The sequence below is a fragment of the Protopterus annectens genome, chromosome 6.part0 (genome assembly GCF_019279795.1).
Source record: "Protopterus annectens isolate FY-2018-M chromosome 6.part0, PAN1.0, whole genome shotgun sequence".
Classification (NCBI taxonomy): Eukaryota; Metazoa; Chordata; order Ceratodontiformes; family Protopteridae; genus Protopterus; species Protopterus annectens.
In genome coordinates this window covers 245,277,072-245,292,973 of record NC_056737.1, presented here as the reverse complement: position 1 = coordinate 245,292,973, position 15,902 = coordinate 245,277,072, and positions in this window count along the sequence as shown.

Sequence of the window (15,902 nt, the reverse complement as noted above, 5' to 3'; positions counted from 1 at the left end):
GAATGATAACACACAGGGATAGGAGCAATTCAGAGACCCTCATGCAACAGCAGAGACAGCTTGGTATTGAGAGTACGCAAATGACTGCATAATTGTATGAATATGAGTGCAATCATGCTAATAAGACTCATTGTGTATGCAAATTATGGAATCAAACACAGCAGAGAGCTTCAAAGATATATACATTTAACATAATGCAGCACAGTGTTCATCTATTCAGAATGCCAGGATTTCGAGTGTAAGGGAGCTTCACTCTAGCTACTGTGTTAGAGGTAGCAGCAGCCTTAGCTGAGCAGCAAGTGTCAGTGGTTGTCCTTGGTGACAGTGTCCACAATGTTGCCCACCACTGCCCTTCACATCGTGGATTGGTCTACCAGCAGCTGATATACCATCACCACCACCATGGCCAGTTTATTGACAGCCAATGCCATTCAGCAAAAAACACAATAAGGGTGTTACTAGTCATGTGCTATTCTGACATGGATATAAGGGGATACCTGTCACTGTCCAACAGAGGACACATTAGGAGTTTCACAAGTGCCAGCATTATGGATTCTGACATGATGCAGTATGTGGTGGCACATACATGGTTGCTGTGGAAAGCAGAGTTAAGAACCACAACAACATGAGCAATTTACAATATATCCCATTTCCCTCAAGTCTTTGGTGCCAATGATTATACCAAAATTACCATCAAGGCCCCACCTGATCTACATGGCAAATCTATGGAACTAAAAAATGCTTCCACTGTATTAACTGGTAGGTGGAGAGTGTGTGTGTGTGTGTGTGTGTGTGTGTGTGTGTGTGTGTGTGTGTGTGTGTGTGTGTGTGTGTGTGTGTGTGTGTGTGTGTGTGTGTGTGTGTGTTCTGAATCAAATAGATTGGAGAAAGAAACAAAAGAAAGAAAGAGTTTCCATACATTGGGATGTCAATTCCCAAGAAATATGTCTGATTAGGTCAGCTTTATGAAAACATCCATAGCACCAAAGGTTATTTGGTGCAGTCACAGGCACTTACACATTTTCCATCTTTTTGAGAGCATACATGACTTAATCTTAATCCAGAAAGGAAGCATTCAGTGCCCCGAGGCAGACAGTACATGATTCCTTCATAAGGGAGGCACGCTAAAACTGAAACAATGTGATTTATTAATATGGTATCTTTTGGAGGATGCTGTACAAAAAGCATAAACCACTGGTTCAAATCTATGCACAAAACAGCTTAGCCAGCACGTAATTTCATGCTGGAACAAAATCTAAGACTTCACAGGGAAAATAGGATGTTTAGCTCCTTCCTGAAACTTATTAGCTTTGACACTATCTAATCCTGAAACAAGGACAGACATTCATATACCCCTGAAATTATATATGAAATATCCATAGTCACACAACATTTTGAAAAGGAGACACTCCTCTAAAAAATCTACAACTGTTTTAAGGAATCTGCTTTCTCACTGTTGTATGATCAAACGTTATTTTAGAAATCTCAACCACTGAGTACTTTTAGGGAAAAGCTATACTAATCTGTTGACAATATAAAGTTTTGTGACTTACAAATTTTACATCACAATACCATCCATCCACTTCATATACCTGTTTTCATTTAATTGGATATGAAAGGGCAGCAAACTACATGGGAATATAATGAGTAAAGGATAGTAAGCAGCCCCATATGGAATGTCAGACCATCTCAAGCAAATACATACAGACACAGACAGGCACACACACTCGCATGCTCACACACACACACACACACACACACACACACACACACACACACACACACACACACACACACACACACACACACACACACACACACACACACAGAGCATACAAATGAGCTAGGATCCAAGTGTTATGAGCCAGCAGTGATAATCACAGTGTTACTGTATTGCCATATCGGAATCTCATGCAACTTTAAAAAAAACTGACTAATTTGTATGTGAAGCCTGCCCATCTCACTACTGATTACTTTAAAAACTGGTCAGTTTTCCTGTAGAGATTGTACTCACTAATGGCTATAGCCACAGACAGATCTATGGTTACCCTAGTTCATTCAAAATGGGGCTTTCCCCTCAAGACAGAGTTGGACAAAACTCATTCATTACAAGGATGTTTAGCCTGAAGAGTTTATATTTATTTAGTGTAAAAAGTACAGTTTTGTACCTACCATAAATGTAGATGTTCGAGTGCTAATACAGCTGCAGTAATCACAGATGGGTTTTCAGCCGTCAGGCGGTCCCTCGGTCGGCAATTCAAAGTCTTGGTCCGGTTGTATTAACACTCTTCTGATGTCAGTAAGGCCAGGTATATAAGACACAGCGCCATGTTCTTCAGTCTTTCTTGCCCCAGATGTCAGGTGCCCCAAAGAAGGCAATACATAAATAAGGCTTATCTACATATGCAGGCAATGCAATGTAATGCAAAATCAGTGTAAGCAAGCAAATAAAACATAGCAGGATAACCCAGTCAGGTGGTATGAAGGGGTTGGTAGGCCCCATGCCTTTACCAAGTGGGGAAGGAGGAGGAAACCTGTGCAGCTGTATTAGCACTGAACATCTACATTTATGGTAGGTACAAAACTGTACTATGTTCATCGTGCATACAGCTGCAGTAATCACAGATGGGTAGAGTCCCAAAGCTATGCATAGGGTGGTAGGTACTATGAGGAACTGGGTTGAGCCAGAATGCCCTGCAAAACAGCAGTGGCAAAGCCTGCTCTTGTTCTGGAGTAAGGGTAGGTGGTAGTGTTTTGTGAAGGTATGTACAGAACTCCAAGTGGCTGCCTCCAAAATATCCTTAGTAGCAGCGCCTCTGAGGAAGGCTGTAGAGGTGGCTGTGGCCCTGGTGGAGTGAGATCTGATACCAGTAGGGACAGATTTCCCATGATAGGAATAACAAAACTGTATGCAGTGGCCAATCCACTTGGAGATTGTCTGTTTGGTAAGTTGTTTCCCTTGAGCCCTCGGCATAGGACACAAAAAGTTGTTCTGATTTCCTGAAGGACTTTGTTCTGTCCAAATAATAACGTAGCTGCCTATGGATGTCTAAAGTGTGAAGCAGCCTCTCCCTTTGTTTTGAGGTTAGGATAAAAGGTAGGTGTATGGCTTGATTTAAGGCTACCCTGGATACCACTTTGCATAAAAGATGGGTTGGTACGAAGGAAACCCTGTCCTGATGGAAGATGAGGAAGGGCTGCACCGCCATGAGGGCCTGTAGTTCAGAAACCCTACGAGCTGAAGTGATGGCCAGAAGGAAAGCTGTTTTCCAGGACAAATGTTGCAGATCTGTTGAGGCAGCAGGTTCAAAGGAGGCAATGTTAATTTTCCTAGTATGTAATTAAGGTCCCAGGCTGGTATTGGTTGCTTCCTTGGAGGTCTTATATTCTTAGCCCTCTGAGGAACTGTAAGAGTGGGTGAGAGAATAAAGGAGGATCTGTGTTGAATTCTGCAGAAATGGCTGAGGCATGTATTTTTATGGAAGAAAATGAAAGTCCACTGTTCAACAGTTCAGCTAGGTACTGTAAAACCTGAGGCAAGTTCAATTTTCTAGGGTCCTGGCCTCTTTTCTCATTCCAACAGCAAAACCGCTTCCATTTTGCAGAGTAAGCTTTTCTAGTAGATGGTCTTCTGGCCTCCAAAATGACATCCTGCACCTCCTTGGAGAGTAGGGACTGTTGTGGTGTCAAGGAATTTTTCATGCAGCGAGGTTGAGTGTTTTCATCTGACTGTGAAGAGTTTTGTAGCTGTTCTGAGTCAGTAGGAGAGGCATTAGAGGCAGGGACCAGGGAGGAGTATGTGTTAGGCTCCTCAGGAGTGGATACCAGTGTTGTCTTGGCCAATCTGGAGCAATCAGTATCATCCTCGGTTTGTCTGTTCTTGCTTTCAAAAGCACCTTGGGCAGAAGGGGCAGAGGTGGGAATGCATAAACTGTCCATGCTGTCCAACTGAATGACGTCCACTTTCCAGGCCTTTGGATGAAAGGTCCTTGAACAAAACTTTTTCAGTTGATGGTTCCCGTGGGAGGCAAAAAGATCTATGTCTGGCCTCCCCCACGCTTGGATTATCTCTGTAAACACCTGAGGATGTAACTTCCATTCATGTGGATCTGTCATATTTCTGCTTAGAGTGTCTGCCAGTGTTTTCCAGTCCTGGCAAGTACTGTGCTTGAAGTTCAATTTGTCTTTCTAGAGCCAAGTTCCAAAGAGTCATGGCTAGTCTGCACAAGGGGTATGAATGTGTTCCTCCTTGTTTGTTTATGTACCACATTACTGTGGTGTTGTCTGTTCTTATCAGTAATTGTCCTGGATGCAGGAAGTCCTTGAAAGCTGTAATTGCATTTATCACTGCTAGCATTTCTTTTTGATTGATGTGAAGGTGCTTTTCCTTTTGGGACCATCTGCCCTGAATGCACCTGTCCTTCGTAATCTGAGGCGTCTGTGGTTATGACTTGTTTTGCTTGAGGCTTGCAGAATGGAAGGCCTGTGTTTACTTGACATGCTTGGGCCCACCATAGAAATTCCTTTTGCAAACATGGAATTATTGGTATAATTGCTTCAAACTGTGACTGTGTTGAGACCATAGATTTTTAGGTACCATTGAAGTTTCCTCATATGCAGCTTTGCACATGGGATTAGAAGAATGCAAGATGCCATGAATCCCAGAGCCTGCAGGATTTTCCTTGCAGTAAGCCTGGTACTTTTGCTAGTGTTTTGAAGTACTGAGATAGTTGCCCTTGTTTTTCTGGCGTAAGATATGCCATCTGGGTGTTTGTGTCCAAGTTGGCACCCAGGAAGGTTATTTTCTGAGATGGTGTTAGTCTTGATTTCTCCTTGTTGATGGTATATCCCAGAGAAAGCAGTAACCGTGTCACATAAGCCAGATGTTCCAGTAGTATCGTTGCTGTCTGCTTGGATCAGGCAGTCGTCCAGATAAGGGTAAATTTGTATCCCTTGAAGTCTGCAGTAGGCAATCACTGATGCCAGGCACTTTGTGAATAGTCTGGGTGCAGTAGATAAGCCAAAGGGCAATGCAGAGAATTGATAGTGGATTGAACCTGCAAGAAATCTGAGGTATCTTCTGCAGCTTTGTCTGATTGGGACATGCAGGTATGCCTCCTTGAGGTCCAATGTTACCAGCCAAAACTCCTTGCCCAGCATGGGAAGAAGTTGCTGTAATGTGAGCATCTTGAATTTTGGCACGAGTAGGAATGTGTTTAGGATGGATAAATCCAAAATGGGTCTCCAGTCGGTTCCTTTTCTTGGTACCAGAAAAGTCTTGAATAAAACCTTGACCTTGTTGGAGTGTAGGTACCTTTTGTATAGCTCTCATGTTTAGGAGCTTTGAAATTTGTTGTGCCTCTGCCCTTTGATTTTGTGGCAGGTTTGGCATGCCTCTCATTTTGGAAGAGTGTGAAATTGAAATTTGTAGCCTCTGTTTATAATGTCCAGTATCCATTTGTCTGTTGTGACAATATGCCAATTGCTTGCAAATAATGCTAGTTTCCCTCCCAAAGGTGCTGTCAGCTGAGACTTGCTTGGCATGGAAATGAGGGAGTCATTGGGTTTCGTCCTGTATTGTTGTGCACTGTCTTCACCACCTCTTGGTGCTGGAGATTGCCATTGTCTGCCTCTATATGATCCTTGTGATTGCCCTCTGCCCCTTGTGCATCTGTATCTGCCTCTTTGGGGCTTGTCAGTGGCTGGAAAGGACCAGTTTTGAAGGCCAATTTCTGCTAAACGTGGTGGTTGGACCTGTAAGAAAGCCTTGACAGTTTGCATAGATTTGGCTTTTTCTTCCATTTTCTGTAGTATGTCCTCAGCATTAGTACCAAATAATACATCCTTTTGTAAAGGAGCATCAAGAAGTTTAGCTTTCACATGATCAGGTAAATTTTGTTCCCTAAGCCAGGCATGCCTGCGAATGACTGATCCTGTGGCAGCAGCTCTGGAAGCCTCTAGGGCATCATAACCACATTGTAAGGTGTGTTTACCCACTTGCTCCGCACTATGCATCATATCCTGTAACTCTTTTAAATCTGGTTGTTCAGGTTGAGACATTTTGTTCCTTAATTGTGATAACAGGTACTGTTGATATTTAATCATATGAAATTGACAGTTTAAAGCCCTCATGGCTAGGGTGGCCGAGGTGTATACCTTTTTACCCCACCTTTCTAGAGATCTGGATTCCCTTTCTGCAGGGAGTGGATTCTTGGCAGTGGAGGCCTTTAATCCCTTGGGGCCTTGTGAAATGGTTTCAGGGTCAGCATTATGGCCTTTGTAGAGAAATTGGTGAGAGCTGGGTACTCTGTAATACCTATCAGGTTTGACTGATGCAGGAGGTAGAGAATCAGGGTTAAGACAAGCCTCCGAATAGACATCATCCAGTACATCCAAAACAGGGGGTATAGCCAGAGGTCTGTGCTGAGGTAACCAAAGAAATTCCCTAAGTCTTTTCTTGGAATCTGAAAAGTCTTGGCCTTCCCAATGGAAGTGTTCCCTCAAAGTGTGCAAGGTTTCCCCAAAGAAAAATCCTCAGGAGGGATACAGAAGGAATGGACTGTTCTGCATCCGAATCCTCAAAGGGGAGTAAGAGTGTTCCTCTGCATCAGAATGTTCTGATAAAATGGATCCCTGATCAGAAGAGGGAGATTCTTCCTCCACTCTGGGTCTCTTGTCAGGAGGGGGCTGAGAACCTCTGATAAGAGTAATTAAATCCTCAGCCATTTTAAGCATCTGTTTCTTAGGCATGGGTCCAGGAGATGGGCCCTGTGCAACAGGCCTCGTGGGATGCCTGGCTGCTTTGGATTTAGTAAAAGCCTTTATTGAAAAAGAAGATGAGGGCCTAAATACACCATGGGTGGAGGTGGACTTGTCCACATTAGTAGGCTCGACATTAGCAGGGGCTTCGGTTGTAGTCTGGGAAAGGACCGAGGACCCAGCGGTCTCGGTACAGAGAACACCGCCAAAGGAGTGTCGTCGGTAGTCAGGGACTGCAAAGGCGTCGCTGAAACCGGACCCGCGTGTAGCCTGTTTTGGCGTGGTGTCAGTGGGGACGGTCTCGGCGTGTCGGTCCTTTCCTTGCATTTTTGGACAAAGCGGTAGTCGAGTGTCGATGACATCTTATAATCAAAAGCTTTACCAAAGTAGTGTTGGGCGAACTCCGCCGATAGTTTATTGAAGGTAGCGCCAGCGACAGCCCGAGGCGTCGTGGTCTGGGCCCAAACAAGGTATGCAGGAATGGAAATCCTTATGCGGTATTTGCTTCCCACAAGAAATACAATTATTAACTTTTCTGACATCGGGTCTGAGGCAAGAAAAGTAGCTTTAAAGAAGACTTGGTTCCAATTTTTTCGTGAATTCAGGAGCTGGCCGACCGGCTTGCGAACTGCTTCTGCTTCGGGCACCGCGGCAAAAGACGGAAGAACATGGCGTCGGCTGTGTCTTATATACTCTGGCCTTACTGACGTCAGAAGAGTAAGCGACGACAACTGACGCCGGACCAAGACTTTGGAATTCGGCCGACCGAGGACCTGAAAACCCATCTGTGATTACTGCAGCTGTGTGCACGATGAACATCAGTAAAACAGTACCTTCCATTTGGGCATCACAGTCATTCCCGAGTACAAATACTGATATCTACTGATCTTGTACTTATTGTTTGTTAAAAACATGCAAATGGATATGGCAAAACTGGGATGCTCTGTTATTGTTTCTGATGACAAATACAGCTGTACAACAGCAGTAAAGACCAAGTATATGGATTTGTTACAAAAAGACTAGTGCTAGAATGGACCTGCTTAACTGTGTGAACTCTTACCATGAACAAAATGATGGCAGAGATATCAAGACTTTGGGAGATCATCTGATTTTCACACAATAATAGTCCACTGGCAGAGTGAAAGGTAATTTCCTGTAATACTGAATGAAGGTTTGAATATGATGAGCCAGATAGCACTGTCAGTCCCATGGGGACTGGCCAGTGAGAAGAAGGTAATGAGTAATAACATTCTGTGAAATTCCATCACAGCAGAAGCCCTTAGTAAAATGAACAAAACTGGATATAAATGCTAAATGTAAGAGGTGAAACAAACCCTTACTGCAACTGCATTCTTGTACAGAACTGCAACCTGTGCGATGACATTGCATTCTTGTACAGAACTGCAAGATGAAGACTGGGAAGTAAGTTATCAGGAAATACCATATCCTATCAGGATTATGGCATACAGCTTTCTATGGACTTTGGTGCTCTTGCAGTACAGAAGCCTGAAGGTCAGCAGTACAGCAATGAGGCTGGTGACTAAATTAAAAACTATCAACATTTGTAGATTATGAATGTCTGATCGCTAAATCATATGGGAGCATAAAACTGGAAAAAAATAATCTGTGTCATAATGAGCTTTGCATCCCACACCTCCCATGTACAAGGCTATGACCAGCACCCACCCAATGCAAGTCATTGAGTATTCAGAAACAATCAGTGCATAGTAGTGCATTAAATAGCATAAATTGAGGTGACATGCAAGGAGTGGGCAATGTGCTGTTCCCATGGATGTAGGCAGCAGGTCACCCATAATGGTGTCTACTATTATGTTCATTGCAGGTGATACAGGATTTGCCTTGGAACCATGGCTGATGACCCCATCAAAAGACTCAGGACCATGGCAAAAATAGCATAAAACACTGTGTTATTGCAAATCTGGAATGTTATCACATATATGTTCAGACTCCTGAAGTCATGCTTCTACTATTTGGCTATTTATGATGGCACACTCAGTACACATGTGAGATCTACAGTTAGATATTTGTGGTGTGTGCTGTGTTACAAAATGAGACAGTAAAGGAGCATTGCAGCAATGCCCAACCAACTTTTAACATGAGCAGAGAAGGAATCAGGAGATGAGTCATTGACAGAGCTGGCAGCAGTGATACCCCCTCCCAAAGCAGAGGAGGGTGCAATATGCTGTGGCACTGGCAAAGAGGCAGTAACACAGAATAAAAATTATTGTATATATTTACACACCACAACTATGCATTACAGTAAATTAACTGGCCATGCTGTGCATCAGATATTAGCTTACCCACACAGACCAGAAGAGTGAACAAGAAAGAATCACCATCAATTGCACTGGTGACAGCAACACTACCAAAGGTGCAAGGGTAACAGGTGGTGGATGTAGTAGCCATGCAGGTAAATAGGAGGTTAGAGGAGGAATTCATTATCATAATTTCCAGTGTTAGGCTGGAGTTTCCATTTTGTGAATGTTGACCAGGTGGACTATGTAGCCTTATAGTGCTGGGGGTGGATGCATCCTGCAAAGGAATGGTGTAGCGCTGCAGAAGTGGGCAAGGGAAGCCCACTGTAACCATGTATATGAGGAGGCAATAAACAGATGATGTCCATAACCCCAAGGATAGTCATGGTTTTTCACTCAGTAGACCAACAGTGAAGAGGAATGGTGTGGAGATGTAGGACCCAAAGTGGCTGGTCTGGTGTGCTATCACTGTAGTGGAGCCAAGTGGGCATTGTCCATGACCATTATGTTGCCCATGCCTAGAGAAGGAAGCAGCCTGACCTGTGACCTGTGACCATTCACTACTCAGCTAAACCCTTTCATGGCTATGGTTGGCATTTGTCAGTATCCTAATGGATGTGTTCTTCAGGTCACTATTGCTATGTCACTTTGAATCAAGTGTAGGTCATCCCACTGCACTTGCAGGAGTTGCACTTCCTCATGTATGACATGCAGCACACTCACTGTCTCTCCCATGGTGTGTATAGTAGCTGTCTGTGCTCTGTTTCTTGCCAAGTTGAGGAACCCCAACAGCAGGGTGGTAACCTGTCATGCTCTTGTGACAGATTTACTTGCTCATGCTACTGTTTGGTTTCTATGCATGTTGCTTCCATGTACCCTGTATGCTCATTGTAGTAATGATGTACATTACTAGTTGTCTTGTCTACTTTTAGTATGCTTATTTAATAGTGTGGACTCTTATGTATCAAATTCCTATTTCTAAATTGCTCATCATAATGTGGTCTCCCACAAAATGTTGAACATGCCTTTTGTTTCTCTAAACAGGCTTCATAGGGTAGTAATTATAATAATGAGGTGAGTTTGAGCAAAGCGGATTACTGAATCTCTGACATCACATATTGCACTGTTACCCACAGTCAGCGCTAGCATGCTTGTTCCTGCCTATTCTCCATCTGTGAGGTCATGTGAGCATCATGCTTCTGCATGAACATTATGAAGCTTATGGCACCACCTGTCTGTGGTAATGATACTTGCCTCTGCATACCATTGCTACCCAGTGATATGCATCACATAGTGTCCATAACATGCACACAGCGCTAACAGTTTTCTATGGACATGAACTGTTCAGGTGATGTGTTTAGCAGGGTTCCTGCTTGGTGCAGCCAGGAGACAAAGCTTATTCTGTCTGCTGCACAAGGATTATCAGGAGTACCTACTTGACCATTATGATGGTCCCATGTTCAAATTTCATGCCTGGGTACCTGCTTGCCAGGTAAACCAGTAATGCTACTAGCATCACCTTCAGTGGTAAGTAGTACAAGCATACATAAAGCAACCTGAAGGGGTGCAACCCAACCTAATCCACAAGTAGGAGGCAGTAATTAGAGACAGAGTGAGATAGAGAGAGAGAGATAGAGAGAGAGAGAGAGAGAGAGCAAGACAGTATTTTACAGTAGGTACTGTATATAAGATTTATAGAATATTTTTGGACCACTGTCTGTTGTCATTGCTTTCTTTTGGAAAGTGCAGATTGTACTGACTAATGTCTGTTTTATATTTTACACTTGCAGAGAATATCACCTTCAACAGCAAGACCTGTCTGGTGAGAAGTGACAGGCTGTCCATGCAGCAGGGTGTATGTAGGTGTCTGTCATGTAAACACTGAAATCCAAGTTGTCATATCTGTGTATTAATGTATTGTATTTTTTCTCTTTCTACAGCTTCAGCCATAGTGCTGGACATGGTGGTATCAACCATCTGGATCTGAACCAGCTAAATGGCCTGCTGCTGAATTACCAGCAGTTGCCAAGCCTAACTCTGCACAGGGGAATGAAGATCACTCTGTCAAAGCTGAGCTACAAGGTTTACTGGTAGCCTCTGTGACCACTTATCAGAAGGGAGAAGAGATTCTTCCTTCTGAGTGGCCAAGGAGAGACCCCTGAGTCACCTGTCCCAAGGTGATGTTGGTGGTTTCATCCAATGAGCTGGAAGCTGGAATACCTGGAGAATTTCTTTGTGTCACTGATGAAGTAGCAAGATCATCTGCATGCAACCATTTGATTAGTAGCATGATCATCTGCATGCAAACATTTGGTTAGTAGCATGATCATCTGCACGCAAACATTTGGTTAGTAGCATGATCATCTGCATGCAAACATTTGGTTAGTAGCATTATCATCTACACGCAAACATTTGGTTAGTAGCATGATCATCTGCATGCAAACATTTGGTTAGTAGCATGATCATCTGCATGCAAACATTTGGTTAGTAGCATGATCATCTGCATGCAAACATTTGGTTAGTAGCATGATCATCTGAAACATTTGGTTAGTAGCATGATCATCTGCATGCAAACATTCGGTTGGTAGCATGATCATCTGCATGCAAACATTTGGTTAGTAGCATGATCATATGCACGCAAACATTTGGTTAGTAGCATGATCATCTGCATGCAAACATTTGGTTGCCAGAGACAGTGATTGGGCATGGTGCCAGTCATAGAGGTAGATATGGTCTGGGTGGGTTCTCCTGTGTGTTTTTCAGAAAGGGACTTTGTACTCCACCCTATACCCTATCCATCCTAGTATGATTGCCCTCCCTCTGTTTGTGTGCCTGCCTTCGCTATTGCTCCCTTCTGTGTCCATATGTCCTCTCTCTCTCTCTGTCTGTCTGTCTCTGTTTTGTTTCTTTGTCCTTGCTACCTTCCCTATTTCCTCCTTCTGTCTTCCACATGCCTCTTACTACCATCTCCCTCTATAGAGTAAAATGGGCACCTGTCCAAACAAAGAAAAAATATATGCCCTTCTTCTCCAAAAATCTTTCCTTCAGGTTACCATTGTGTGTTACTTTGCTTGCTGTTGTCCCCATTTCTGCCTTTCCTATTTCCCCTTTTCTTCGCTGTTTATATCATAGATTGAGTTGGCACTTTACTGTGCTAGCATCTTCAGTTAGCTCACAGTGTCCACACTGCAGCTACGAGATACTTCATTGCGCATGTGAATGTACTTAGCTTTGGGCATGCCACCTCACTGTCCCTATCACATAAGTCACCTGACCACCTGTAGCACAAGCACTTGCCTATATTTTTATAGCACGACTTCCTTTTCGTAGAATACTGGTGCCACGCTAGTTGTAATATATAAAGCCATATCACACTAAAACATCTGTGACATTTATCACAATGCCAAAGCACTGCAAATCTTTCTGAATGCCTCCTATAGTCTACTACATAGCCATGACATTCAGCTCAGGTGGCTCTGTACTAACTATATGCTTACTACTAAAGGAAATGATCTAGTCTGACACTGCATACATTTCTAATATGTTTAGAATTGTCTGTAAAATATGTAGTACAAGAATGGCAGTTACAATAAGGAAGAAGTAGTTGCAGCTGATTAAAAAGTAGCCGCACCGAGGACAATTTTAATTGATTTCATCACAAAGAAGCACTTGTGTTACAGTTTATACTGCACAAAATTAGAAGTTTAGTTTGGAAGTTAAAAATAATTTTGTGTAATAAGCACAATACAATTTTTTGTCTGCTTGCAGTTTTCTTCTACCAGACCAAAATAAAGTAAATTAACAGATTCGATGCAATAATACTGTGGCCAAATGACAAACTGAGGTAAGGAACTTTCTTGTTCTCCTTTAACAGTTTCGTTATTAATAGTGCTACACAATTTCTTCTGAGATTTGGAGTCAGAGTTGATAAACATGGCCAAATGTCTGTATAATACTTCCTCTTCTTCTGTAAACTAACATGCAGTAACATGCATAGCCTCACTAACTGAGCTACTAGGTGAATTAAAGTGCTTACATTTCCAGTACTCCAAATAAGGTTGTTGAAGTAACTTATCAGCTACTTAACTGTTCTATTCTTTTCTGTTTCATAAGGCTCTCAAATGACTGCTGAGCTGAACTACCTTATTGGTTAAAAGCTGGATACTTTTCTCATTTTTGGTTCTTCGTGCTCCCACTTTCAATAATTTATCTGTGCTTTGTCATAATGTAAGCTCTCCATACAATTCTGTATATAAAAATAATACACATACTAATTATATTTCTGCATTATAATACATCAAAGCAGATCTATGGCCTTATCTATCTCTGTATTTAATAACCACTGTTTTAAGCCATATTACCTGACAGGAAATCAGTCAAAACGGAGATGCAATAACATCCACATGACTGGGGCTAACTATGCTGAGTGATCTAGGATTATTTGACTTATATTAGGTGACTAGTGCTAAGCTAGATATCATATGTGATGTAATTATCACACCTCATGTGAATGAGACAATTGTGCTGGTCACTTTTTTTAGTCACCAAGGATGGAGCAGCAGCTGTGTTATATTCATGGGAACATTCTAGCACACTGTAGATTATGAGCTAGGCAGTCAGTGTCAGTGATGCAGCAAGTACCACACTCACCTTTTGTTTTGAAGGACCAGAAGGCTGTGGGTTCTATTACCACTCCAGGTGATTGGATTACTTATACGGCAGTGCAGCATTAGGGAGTACTGCACTCCTGAGTGTGTTTTCCTTCAGAAGTGACTTTAAACCGAGGTCCCATCTGCTTGAATTGGTGGTACCTTAAGTGGATGTAAAAGCTAGTATGGCTCATATTAGAAAGAGTAAGGAAAGTTCCCCAGTGCACTGGCCACATTTCCCCTAGTAGTATAAATACCACTTTGGGTCTCCTCTGTAAAGAGGCCAATAATGCAGTGGAACTAACCCCATCAACAAAGGATAAATTAAAAAAATACATATGTATATACAAAAATGACATATCCTACTCACCTCCATCAAGAATATTGGACGTGGTCCTTACCTGCATTTTGTGGCTGATAAGTGTTCCTGGAGAAACAGCTGGCAGCATTGAACATGTATGCAAGCATTCCACAATCTTACAGATCTTCACTAGTGTTGAGAACCACAGAAGTCATCCATGCTGCATGCATGCCCTACGTGGCAAAAAGGAAAATTGAAAGAGGATCCACTCCATCATTTGCAATGGAGATTACATCAAAAGCACTGAATCTTGCATACATCATGAGAGTATACCTGATGCACATACATGTCAAAAGAGTAGCTCATATCTGGTATTCACCCAGAGATAAATACCTCAGAGACAGCTTGTAAGGAAATATGTGCACTCCTGAACATCTTCATGCTATGAGATAAAAGAGTAAGTGGTATATATGTATATGGGGACCAGACTAAACCTAAAGTGCAATCTCTGTTCATTTCAAAGATGATGCTATTGATACCCTGCTACTTCATCCAAGAACAACTATGCCATGCTGAGGAGAGATATAAACGGTGCAGATATAGAGTATACATTTAGTATCCTGAATGGCTGATGCCAATCTGGATGATGCAGTAGGGTTGTGTAGTAGAATGGCTGGTCCAAGGCTGCTTCATCCTGGGGTTGCACTGAGACCTGGCAGCTGTAAAGCAGGTAGAGGTACAGACTGATCTAGGTGCACAACAGGATAATAAAGATGAGGGTACAAATAACGCAACTTGCACAACCGCAGAGGATAACAGTTTCATAATTCAGTTTTAAATGTTTATACAGTGAATGTGCAAATATGTCAGTAATATGTGTAACTGAAGGATTCCACACTCATTACAAGGTTGTAACATAGCACAAGCTGTGTAATGCAAATGCTATGTAAAATATACATCAGGCAGGGCATTCTGTGTGGTAACTGTTAGATTTTTTTTCAGCTGTTAAGCAGGTAAAACCACTGAATATGGGTGGCCTTTTTCAGTAAGTGAATCAAGAGCATAGAAAACTGTTTAGTTAAATTACTTGGTCAGAGTCATAAAATAGGCAAATGGAGGCTGCAGGAGTCAAACCGTGGACTTCAAAAATGAGCTTATTAACAGCTCATAACCACAGTCCTCTGCAATAACAAGCAGACAAGATGTTCAGTAAGTCATTATACATACATACATACAGAACAGAGTCCAAATAGCTCTCCAAAACCACAAATTCATCCCACAACATTTACACCTGCCACAATCAGTCATTATGAGAGGATGTGTTTGCACTACCACAGCCAGAGATGTGTTATATGGATGCATTTACCCATGGTCAAATGTACATAGAAGGAGCTCATTCACTGGATGTATGCAGTCAATGTAGGTGGGCCAGGCATGGAGCAGCACATCAGTGGCACTGACACAAGCCATGCAGACAGCTGCCAACTGACCGTGCAAAGTGCACCAAAGCATGCCATCATTTCAAATGTCAATATCAGCTTTACAAGTGTTATCCTTTATGGTACTGCACAGCCACGCAGAACCTATAAACTTACATGGGAAGCTCTACAGCATCATTTGTACTATGTATTAATCCTTCACACCTGTATGCAGCCAACACACAACTCTGCGCAAACATTCTGCTAGAGGCATATAAAAGTTTAACACTGCTGTCCAGGCCACACATGACAGTTTTCATGCAGTGATGGTGGCAAATGGTCCAGTGTTGGAGAGGCTTTAAGGAGACACAGCTTTTATATATGTGCTTAATGTATATCAACTTCACACTTTGGATATAGCACACAGTAATGAGTGACCCTGCATGGTGCATAAGCTGGTCTCAGGCCACCATGCCAGTATCCATGCTGGTTTGATCCC